Source organism: Amblyomma mixtum, chromosome 2 (genome assembly GCF_055824585.1).
Source record: "Amblyomma mixtum isolate Tamu chromosome 2, ASM5582458v1, whole genome shotgun sequence".
NCBI classification, from domain to species: domain Eukaryota; kingdom Metazoa; phylum Arthropoda; class Arachnida; order Ixodida; family Ixodidae; genus Amblyomma; species Amblyomma mixtum.
In genome coordinates this window covers 50,386,622-50,399,173 of record NC_143013.1, presented here as the reverse complement: position 1 = coordinate 50,399,173, position 12,552 = coordinate 50,386,622, and positions in this window count along the sequence as shown.

Sequence of the window (12,552 nt, the reverse complement as noted above, 5' to 3'; positions counted from 1 at the left end):
ATCGTGACAGAAAACTTATCCATGAGGAAAGCGTGCGCGAAGTTGGTGCCGAGAGTGTTGTCAGAGGAGGAAAAGGCCAACCGGTAGGATCTTCTTCGTCATCTGAATGAGGAACCAGATTTTTTGTCCAGCACAAGGCGGCAACGCTGTCTCAGCACCCCTACAGCCTCGACTTGGCCCTGCCAGACTTTTTTCTATTCCCCAGAATAAAATCGACCCTCGAGGGGAAGCATCACGGATCGGTAGAGGTGGTTCAACAGGCCGTGACGAGGGAGCTAAACAGCATTCCGGTCCAGGCGTTCCTGGAGGCGTACGAAAACTGTAAAACTCATTAGTTGCAGCGTGTAGGTGCGGAAGGGTGCTACCTTGAAAAATTGTAATCGTTTGTACTATTTTCTTGAATAAATTTTGTTTAAAAAAATGAGTCCTACGACTTTCAGAACAGACCATGTACAGCCTTTGTCAAAAGTTTAGAGCCCAGGGGGTTTGATTCTGGGTCACACTGCTTTGCTCGTAATGCGTCCTCAGCGTCCCAAATCTCCTGAAGGTAAGAAGATTTTTGATCCTGCTCCCTCCGATGCCTAGGACTTCATTGGGTGCTGCAGGAGCGCCACAATAGCGCTTAGAAGCAAACCCGCTGGGCTCTAAACTTTTGACAAAGGCTGTACGTATATAGCACGGGCGAAGACTGAGAAAAGATGTAAAAAGCAGTGGTGTTGCCAACCTTCAAAGCAGTGAACACTTCTCCGTTCGCCAAGTTCAATGCATTGTTGACTCCCGCGCCAGTGTTGTGAGGCTTCCCGATGATTATGCCAGGCTTAGTGGTTCCCAGCAACCTGCTATCGTGCAGACGCACTCATCGAGATGCCGCCCTGTCGTCACCGAGTGTCGTTCTCGGTTTGAACATCCAACGAACGCCGCCGAGAGGTAAGGGACGCCGAGGGACGGATACGGTGGGAGGGGCAGGCTTGAGCTCAGCAGGTGGAACGCTTGCAGAGAGTGATTGACGTCGCGGTTGTTGAGTGAGACGACGAGCAGACTCGGAGCGGTCGGATGTGGAAGCTCTGACTGCTCGCCTGAGAGATCGCGGTTGGGGTTGCTGTAAGCCACAGGTGGGACGCACACGGTGACGGCGGAAGCTTGAGACTCATGTGTGCATATGCGTCTGGCGACAGCATACCGCTAGGGAACAGAAGTGCGCCACAAACCGTCGACCTTCGTTCATTGTCAATAGTGTATAGAGTTTAACGACCGGACGGTATGGGTTGTGGTGTGGCATGTGGGTTTAACGTCGGGAAGAGACGCATGGGCTATGAGAGACGTCATGGTGAAAGGCTCCGGCGCTGGCATCACACAGCACGCGGGCCTTTGTTTATTTTATCTTCATCGAAATTACGCCGGGGCTGCCGGGAATCGACCTCTCAACCTTGGACTCGGCAGTCGAACGTAAAATCCACTGAATGGTTTAGTTTGGTTTATTGGGGTTTAACGTCCCAAAGCGACTGAGGCTATGAGAGACGCCGTAGTGAAGGGCTCCGGAAATTTCGACCACCTGGGGTTCTTTAACGTGCACTGACATCGCACAGTACACGGGCCTCTAGAATTTCGCCTCCATCGAAATTCAGCCGCCGCGGCAGGGATCGAACCCGCGTCTTTCGGGTCAGCAGCTGAGCGCCGTAACCACTGAGCCACCGCGGCGACTGATTTATCACACAATTGTCGCTACAGTTGAACGATTGCCGTCATATCGTTAGATACCCTGCTTTGCAGAGCTGTGGTTCGTGCTCGTTCACTCAGAAAAGAGAAAATGTGGTCAGGCTGCGTTTACACCGAACAATTTTAGCGCAAACTGTCTGTAATGCGGTTTGAGTGACGCATAGGCATAAGGTGTCATTGAAAACAATGTATATCAGTGTCTTTCACCCCGCGTAGATGCCCCAAAACTGTTGACCAAAGCAGCCGGTGTTTCAGCCACAGATTTACCATGGGCAATTTGAGAAGCAGTGGAGGTAATAGATTAAGGTGTCAGTGTGTTGCTTAGGTCACGTGATGCATACAAAAAGCTGCAAAATACATTCGTTGCCTTTCCGGCTCTTGATGAACGCTTGCTTCAACACTGTAGAGAATTAAAACGATGAAGCAGCGGTTATATCGCAGTGTTTCCATGCCACATTTGAGACAAAACCACACTTTGACGTCACAGTCATCCTTGGGCTGCTGAAACCGAAACTAAAACAGCATGACAGAAAAATTCGATTATAAATTATTTAGCAGTCGTAGGCGAATATCGCATGCAGATTCATGCATAGTAGTGTCTTCCGCGTCAGTGTATAGATGAAACATGCCATCAAAATTAAGTGTCTAAGCTCCTTTAAGGAATGCGTGGCGTAAGTCAGCATTGCGAGTTAGTGTAGCGTGACTGCCGCCAAGGACGCGCTTTGTGCTTTCGGCAGTGCAAGCAATAACTGGTAGGGTTGGGGCGACGTGGCACGAGCAAATGCAGAGTGGATATAACTAATGTTGAGCATTTTTTTTTCTCTGAATACCACTCTCAGACTGGATGATAACGACAGTAACACGCATTGAAACGGGAAACAAAAGCCCATCTGAAAGATGCCATCTCACATCTCTCACCTGTATTTGCTGCAAATGGCAAGGCGAACTACGACAGGAGGCAAAACAGGACATTTTGACAGTACACGGGCCTCTAACGAAATTAGACCACCGCAGCCGGGATCGAACCCGCGACATTCTGGTCAGCAGCCGAGCGCCGTAACCCCTGAACCGCCACGGCGACACATTAACCCTATCTAAGAAGAGACAAAAATTGCGAAATGAGCATTGGAGAATGAAAAAGCGGTCGAAAAGGGGCGAAATTCTGCACGCCAGATTATTCAAAACTGTTCAGTTCAGTCATCCTGGCGTCCCAGAATAACACAACCGTTTAGTTATTACATTTTTTTATTGGTCTCGTCCCATGCGATGTTTAAGAATTTTAGCGCCTTGGCTAATTAAGACAGAATTATTTTAGCGGCAGGCTACATGTGGAGCAAAACGCGACGTTGTGATGTTCTGGTGAGACTAAATTTAATGTAATTGTTTTATAACTTGCTCTAAACTTTACTAGTGTTTTCTAGCTCTCTAGGATAGTCCGAAAGTCCTAAAGGAATAGAGTCAATGAAGACAAGCGCGCAAAAACTATAATGAAAGCTGTAGAGAGACGCGAGCAACGCCGATGCCTTTAAGCGTTTTGGTGTTCTCAAAGGCACGCAGCACAGAACACGGAAGAAAATGGAAAAAAAAAAATATGAAAAGTAGAATCTGTATAGAAAGGCTTCTGAACCTCAGTGTCGCCCTCTGCCCAGCGGGGTTGAGAAGCTATTTGTACAACACATTCTGACAATGCAACAAACTGTGTTCGGTCTGAACTGCAAACAAATTAAAAACCAAGTGTTCACGCGTTACGAATCGCACTAAACAACAAGTCTGTTTTACACTGTTGAGCGAAAGAGCAACTGCTGGGATACGAAAAAAGAAAAAAAAATTGCGATGAAGGCAGGAAATTCAAAAATATTGCATAGGCAGGCTACACGCAGAACCCGATGGTAAAACTGCGTTGACTGCAGTGGGCCATGCGCGAAAACAGCGCCAGGTTCGGTCTTAATTCAGAGTCTGTCATACGAACAGGCCCACAAGATTATCTAGATTCCCATGGAGCCAACTTTGTGAGTATTCATGGCAAAGATGAGCAGTATAGTGGTTTTGAGACGGCGTCTTATTTTCCCCCGCGCACTGTCTCATTTTACCCCAAGTGATGGGGCAAATAGCTCCATTTCGAAGTTTCAAATTTCGTTAAATATTAAGGTGTTCCTATTGAGCTGTACTTTTCATAGTTAGTCAGCGTAATGCCAAGACGTTAGAGACTAATTCGACGTTTTTGTTTTTCGATATGGGTTAATTAAAAATAAAGGAGACGATTTGCAAATTTGTGTCACGTTTTGCCTCATTCTCTCCTAATTGCATCTCACGCTTAGAGAGAGCTAAATAACCTTTTTTATGGTATTCTAATTAAGAGCTGATTTGCATTTTAATATGAACGGCAGCCTACGTACTCATTGACATCAGGACAGCTTTCGACCGCATAGCTTTCCAAATTATCTTCACTCCGACCAGACACGTTAACCTTAGCATGTTTCATAGCTTTCTTCGCATCGCCAGTAGTTCTCTATCTGTAAATAATCCGTCCTCGAATCTTTCATCTGTTACCTCCAGTGTGCCGCAGGGCAGCACGTGCTAGGTTCCATAATATTTATTATCGATATAAAGGATTTGTCTAGTAACATATCTTCCTGCATGCGAATTTTATGCAGACGATTTCATTATCTACCACATTATTAATTCTACTAATGGCTACCTGGCATTCCAAGCTGACCTTGGATTTAACGCACTTATAAACGATTTATGCAACATGTGGTTGATGACCTGTAACGTATCGAAGTGCGAAGTATTCTAATTCAGCCTGCAAACAGTTTATTTAACTACACATATCGTGTTCTGGATGACTTAGTATCCGTCTACAAATTCCTTGGTGTTGAACTCTCTTCAGATCTTTCATGGCCTTCCATATTACATCCATAAGCGCTGTCACCTCGAACTCACTGGGATATCTACGCCGAGTCTCAGAAACACTCCTGCTAATATTCATCACCTATCTTTACTTATTTTTGCTACACAACTACTCAACTTTGCTTTCTCCGTTTGGTCTCCCTATTCTAGCGACACGTTCACAACGTTAGAATGTGCCCCAAATAGGGCAATACAATTCATTTAACTTAGCTGTAACTACCATTGCAGCGTAACTCATATTAAAACTAATCTTTCACTACACATTTTTGGAACACTTTCTTAACACTATTTCAGATGTCTGTAAACTTTAATACACCACGTTATTTTGACCTGAATGTTCTATCCCGCACGTCTAAATACTGCACAATAACTTCACCTTTACACAATCTATGGTAGTCCACATTGGATTTCAAGTCACCAGTACTTCATTTAGCTATGAGATTATGGAATAGAGTATCAGTCAACGCAGCTTCTCAGTGTAATCAAGATTCATTCCATCATTAACCCATCGCATATTTTGCTGAAGCCGCAGCCTAACATACCTTGGTTCATATGTCTTGTCCTTTCGTTGTTGCAGCTGTTAAGTGCCATTTGGTAATACTTTGTGTTTCCGTTTTCCTTTAGTACTTTTCCTTTCTTCCTGTGATCCATTTTTACTGCTTTTCTCATCGTATCCTGTACGATGCGACGACTTGTTTCACTGAGCGCTGACAATAACATCCGCCACGTGCGTTTTATTTTATAGCGCTATATGCTGTGTCTCATATTACCTCGTTTTATTTCCTTTCACCTTTGTTTGGTCCACTTCTAAACTATTCATGTGTTCAGATATTTTATTGCTATGTATTACAATATTTTCATTCCCGTTTATTGTATTGAGAGGTCCGTTTTAATTTGTTGGGAATGTGACGCCCCTGCTTCACAATGGCCTATGACCCTATAAGGTATTTCAAACAAACAAACAAACAAACAAACAAACAAACAAACAAACAAACAAACAAACAAACAAACAAACAAACAAACAAACAAACAAACAAACAAACAAACAAACAAACAAACAAACAAACAAACAAACAAACAAACAAACAAACGAATTGGTTTGGTTTGGTTTGGTTTGCGAGGTTTAACGTCCCAAAGCGACTCAGGCTATGAGGGACGCCGTAGTGAAGGGCTCCGGAAATTCCGAACACCTGGGGTTCTTTAGCGTGCAGTGACATCGCACAGTACACGGGCCTCTAGAATTTCGCCTCAATCGAAATTCAATCTCCGCGGCCGTGGTCGAACCCGTGTCTTTCGGGTCAGCAGCCGCGAGCGCCATAACCACTGAGCCACCGCGGCGGCTTTAAATAAATAAATCAATCAATCAATTAACAGAGCGACCAAAAACTGAAGGGGACACTATAAAGCTCCGCCTTAAGGGTATGACGCCATAACGCTAATGGGTTAATGCCCATATGCACGGAATTGATTGTTCTCTAGTTTACAGTCAAACCACTGGGAGTCTTACCATTCCTGGCTCAGTGGTACAGCAGTTAAGCCATGCGACACTGCCCCGGCAGGTGGCTCGTTCAAACACAGCCATCGATGGGGGATTGTGCGACCCGTGTTGCTCCTCCCGAGCAACCGCTCGCAACCCATCATAAATTTAAGAGAGGCCTGCCACGGTGGGCACGTCATGATGACGTCACAAGATCAAATAATTTAGGTGGCCCACCTGTCTCCTAGGTTGCTTTTCTGGGGATCTTTCGCTCGAGACGACGACGCTGGGTTTTTCGCTAAACGGGTACCTTAATTGTATCGCGTTAGCGTTGTCCACCAATTCATTTTGTAGGTTGATTCTTTAACTGTGCCGCAGTCTTACAACGCGAGGCTTTTAACGAATCACAATAGTAGTACGAATGCTGCTTCATTGGCGTGGTTCATTTTATGCCGTTGAATTGAGGAAGTGCACTTGACACCATCGGGATTTGTTTCTTAGCCGAGAAAAGTAGGAGGCTTCGTTGTCGACCATACACTTTCAGAAGTCAACAAGTTCCATTAAGGGGAGGTCTGTCGACCCTCGTTAAATGTGACCTGACGTGCATCCTACTTCCGTTATAAACGCTGTATGGTCGACCGGCATACTGGGCTGATTGACCGCACAGTGGAGTGGTGTGCCCTCTTTGCCCGTGTTTTTCCCATATTCGCGTTGTTTTTAGGCGAAGGACTGTTGCTGACAAGGCTTCATTTCCATCCTGATCGACTTTTACAACGTCACGCGTTGACCTGACGCAACAAAAAGATCCGCAAGACAGCGGTGTGCTGCGGATGCTTTACGTGACGTAACTTCATAGTGAAAACTGCATGAAATATCGGAGTGTAGTGGCGGACACTTAGTGCTACTTCCCAGAGCTCTAAAAGTGCCTGACAGAAATGGACAGTCCTGCTCGCTATACTGCGCGCAGAAGCTCGGCGAGGGACAACTACAGTGTCCTAAGGCTCCTCCATTGAGCTCGCACTATATTTAACAAAAAAGGGCCACAAGTGGGCTCTACCGCACTCTGCGTAGTTAAGTTGTTGTTTGACGCGATACGAATCACTGACCTGTAAACGCAACGGTTTTGCCCAGGACCCTTTTTCCCCAGCTTATCACTCCAGAGAAGCCGAGCCTCAGGCCGGTCGAGTAAATCTTGTAATCATTAGAAAACCTGTTGGTATACCGGCGGCACTGGCGATCGAGCTCAGCACCTCCTGAATGTGACGCGGATTCTCTACCACAAGTATACAAAAATCCAGGGTTCTTGGACATCAGTATTAATTGTGAGGTAACAGTGGAATATTCTAAGGTACTGTCGTGGAAATATTGAGGGTAATTGTGCATTCTACCGATGAGTGGCAAAATCATTTAAAGTTTCTCCATCGCTCGCATAGAGTAGTTAAGACTGCCTTAGCAAACCAATGGGGAGTGTTTTTAACGATAGCAAAAATGTTAACAGGCAAAAAAATACTAGCCTGCTGAGGGGATATCTGCGGGTATTATTATTGTTACAGTGGAATCTTACGATATATGAAAACATAGATTAATAAACTATTTTCCGTTAAAAATGCGTTTGTACAGAATTTCTTGGTGTGCTTCGGCGAAATTCAGCGGCAGGAACCGCAGGCAAATGACAAGGGCGAGAAGTGACGTGAGAGAAATTTTGGGCCACCGGTTGACCGTTCGTTCCGGAGCGACTCGGTCACGTCGTGTTAGACTAAGCTCACATGGAAATCGAAATAAATCAGCCAGCAGAAAAAATTCAGTCTGTCTCGTCGTCAAGAGCAGATGTAGGCATCCAATGCATTGTATCATTGAATGCATTGAATGAATGCCCTAAACGGTTGACACGCTGCATACATTTCCAATAGCTAAGCATTTCAATGCTAGAACACTCCACTGCTATTGATGCTGTAAAGAGGGACGTCTGCAATCATTTTGTCCAGATGCAGTCGACCCAGACTGCTTAACAAAAACTGGTGAAGCCAATTCCAACGCGGAAGCAAGTCTAATGGCTACGATATCACTTCTTCGCAGAGTCCGAAGAAAAAACGAAAGCTACAGTTAACTCGAAATTGGCGACGGAACCGAGTGATGCCGTTAGTAGCGCAAAACAGGTTCGCTGTTCTGTCGTCAGAGCTTTCTAATGAGACGAGTGAAGAAGTAGAGCTACACATGGAGTACACACAGCATAATTAGGGTTGTTCGTTTTCGGGTAAAACCCGATTTTACCCGATTTTTGCACCCCGAACGTGTTCCTAAAATATCGGGTAAAACCCTATTTTTCCCGATTTGTGAAACAATTGTGCCCATGGAATTGTGGAAACTGGGAGCCGTACTCGATCCGTTCCAGAAGCGGCTGCTGAGTCAGTCGTTTGATGACTACCGACCTCTCTTTATTTCCGTGATGGACGATGTAGGCTCGCTTCGCGAGGAGTTTAACCCGTACTTGCTGGAAGCAAGCCCCATAAATGAAGGTGTTGAAGTGATGGACTATTGGAACGACGCAACTGGGCGTTACCCAAGGCTAGCAAATGCAGCATTGTCATTGTTGTGCCTAGCTAATGGCAGCTGTGACGTTGAGCGAATGTTCCCTCAGCTAAGGTACCTGCAGAGTCTAGACAGGTCTCGGTTAGGAACCGAGATGTTGCGCATGCAGATGATTATGTATGTTAATAAGGACGTGTAGAACGTCGATGGACAGCCCTCGTGAATAAAATGTTTCTTTTCTCAAAACTGACCGTTGCCTCTCACTGCGAGTAATAATTACTTACCAAAGAAACGCCAAATTTTGCTATACTTTCTTGAGCGCAGCCCAAGATATAGCCGTGAGTGTTATCCACCGGTTAGAGCAAATCGAATAAATTATTAGTTTGCAAATTTAACCCGATAAAACCCGAATTTGGGAGTTTTTCCACGAAAAACCCGATTTCTCCCCTATTATCAAGCCGAAAAATAACGCCCGATTTTTACCCCCCAAATTTGGAAAAATATAAAACCCGAAAACGAATAACCCTAAGCATAATCATCCTCTACAACACTCAAGAATGAACAAAACAGAAAGCGCATGCAGCCGATTTGCGCTGCCGATGAGTTCCCTAACTAGAGTACTGCACACGCCAGCAGGACGAAATAGATAAACATATTTCAATGCTGACAGCTGAAATTTAAAAGCTGCGCCAGAGGAAAACCCGCTTAGTGGAAGAAGACAAGATCAGATCTGCAGACAGAGTTGCCTGCATACAGCAGATCAGCAAAGTTGGTGAATGTGACAAAAGTTAAATCAGCCGCTAACACTTCAATGAGGGAGGCGATACTAGGCACCTTTGCGCAACAGAAACAACTTATTCAAAGCAGTGTACACGATAAGGGATAGCACAATGAAGCTCTAGAGGGCTTTCCAATAAAGTTCGAGAAATTAGAACAAAGTTATTACACGGGAAGCTTCACTCCTGGGCGTTCCTGATACGGGAACAGAATCGGTTGAATGCCATAACGGGATATATTGGGTACCAGTGCCCTTCCATCCGTGATCAACGAGTAAGAGCAGAGATGGAAACGCCAGGAAAAGCTGCGGCATATATAGCGGCCAACATTCTCAAACACGAATTGATTTGTGTAGGTGGTGTAACAGTCAGCCGGAGGTCGCTGCTCTACTCACGCGCCCAAATAAAACACCACTACTACTAGTGTCATTCTACGCACGACCAAGAAACATGGTAGCCAATATCGGATTGGTTAAATACATTCGTATAACATACCCCGGAACACCTGTACTAATAGGCGGGAACTTTAACGCTCCGCACATGGCTTGGGAACACGGCCATGACTCCAAAAGAGGGGATCGAATTCACACTGCATTAATAGACATGGAGTTCACGCTGCTCAATCAACTCGAGGTAGCAACGCTGCCCGCAACACGAACGCACTCTTCAGATCTGGCGTGGTGGAAAGGTTGCGGTACACGTGACACGGAGGCAGAGTTAGATGCATGGGGTAGTTACCATACCACCATAACCATAGCTTTCAAAACGATACAAATTAAGAAAATTCGAAGAGAAGACAACAGATTAGTTCCATGGACTGACGAGACGGCAATGAGCGGTACTAGAAACAATAAACAGAAAAGCAATGCGCACCATCCCCGCCTTGCCTAAAGTCACGCCCATTCCGATTATCCAGGAATATGCATAGTTGAACACACTTACTGTACTTATTGAACATCGAAATGCAACAAGACACCTCAATCTTACGCCCGTTGCAGCTGCATAAAATGTGGTGACATAAACGGTGGTGGTGACAGCACAGCCTCCGAAAGTGGAATACCACACCCCAAGCTTTATAGTACAGCAACTCGAACAGTGGTTGATATAGGTCCAGGAACGTGTATAGCTTATACGGACACATTGTTCATAGAAAAGGACGGAAGAATGGCGACTACTAGTCCTACACATTCTGAGGGAATTAAACAACGGGAATACGTCTCGAATAATCCGGACCCGCTTGGGATGAAGCTCTACGCTATCCGTGGTGCGATGGAGAGTGCAAAATTACATACCGTATGTAAGAAAAGCGTATATCTACACGGACATCTTAGCGGCTGTCAAACAACATAAAAGAGTGACGAAGGCACTAAGCATCCCTCATGAGATATATGCTCTCAATATGAAAAATAATGAAACGCATATCCAGATACATTGGACACAAAATACTCGGACTGTTCACTAGAGGAAAGCAGGCGCTATTACACACCATGCTCCAAATACAAATGCCTCTCCGACTAGCCTCCCTTTTGATCTCCGCTCTGCTCTTCCCATCTTGCTGTCCTCTATAAGGAGGTGTACACGTGCCCTAATTCTCCCGTGCACGTACCCCCTCCCTCAAAGCGAGGTTGGAGGAGGCATCCCTTAGAGGGATAAGAGCTTGGGCAGCTTTTACCCCTTCGGTGACGTGCCGATGGGGCACTCAGGAAGGTGCAGAGCCAAGCAACTGTCCAAATGTTCCACGCCGGCCGCTGAGGTGGATCTTCGCCACCTTTTGTGGGCCTGCTCAGGAAAGCAGGACTCAAGAAGAAGGTTACTGGAAGTTGGACTTACGGCTACAAGGGAGGAACAGCTGTCGTTGATGCTAACGGACAACGCTAGAAGCAGGAGCCTGCTCAGGTTTCTGGAAGAGAACAGACTGCACGACCTACTTCAGCTTATCGATAGTCTCTTTTTATGCCTCAGGGCAAGTCTCTCAATAAATAAAAATGAGTAGCGCATCCTATCACGGCTTATGTATGGTGGTGCAGCTGCATCCGAGTCGTGTAGCCTCCGTCATTGCGCTCTTTCTTTGCTTTTCGTGGCCTTAACAACTTTTGGTGTGTGTCGACCCATGTGACAAGCGGCGGCCTCCGAAGAGGGGGCGGCGTCAGCATGCGCTTCAGATCGCGGTCGTGACCGCATTTATTGCAATTGCGTCGACGTGGCGGTCGACGAAGCAGCAGCGGCGTCCTACCGAGGCGAAGGTCGCAACGTTCTGCGTGGCACGTGCCGGAGCGACCTTCTCTTCTTCGGCACGTGGTCGGCACTGGCTGCACGGGTTACTACAGTTGCTGTTAGAGCTACTGCGTTCAGCCACATTTGCTTTCGTACTTGGCAGCGCGCTCGTCTCTCGCTGCATTCGTAAGATCCCGCTCTCTGTTCGAAGCACAGTAACGCTCGCTTGCTCTTGAGCGTCACTCACCGCGGTGGCATAGTGGTTAGAGCGCTCGGCTGCTGGCCCCGAAGACACAAAATTCAAGACAATTCATTCTTGGTTCCTCTTGTTACCTAATACCACATTACCAGCATTGCTGTATCGTAACATAGTAAAGGGGTCGGGGCCTGCGCAAAGCTTTCAGCCCCGAGTTTTTTTAAAAGCACAATCAATCAATCAATCAATCAATCAATCAATCAATCAATCAATCAATCAATCAATCAATCAATCAATCAATCAATCAATCAATCAATCAATCAATCAATCAATCAATCCCTTTTGACTCTGTAAAAGGCTGTGTAACCTGACTCTGTCAAAGGCTGTGTTATCTGATTCTCGTGCGCTTCGTCCTCTGAACTTGTGGAGCTGCTCATGATCGGGCACGTGCGCTGTGAGTGCACGGGCTCTACTTCCCCTGCGCGTGGCCTTGGGGTTCGAGTTTCCGGAATCAGTATAATTGCTGTGCGCAGGATGCGCCGGTACCTTGGCCGCACGCGTGTGCTTTTCTAGGGCAGACGTTGCAAAAAGGCCGGGTTGGGGCGCACAGAGTGGAAATGAGCGGTTGCAATCCGAGGCGGCTTGTGTTTTCTTCGGACATTTATATTGATACGAAGTTGCGAGGTCGGGAACGGGTTTATTTACAAGCGGGGATCGGGGACGTCACTGAACAG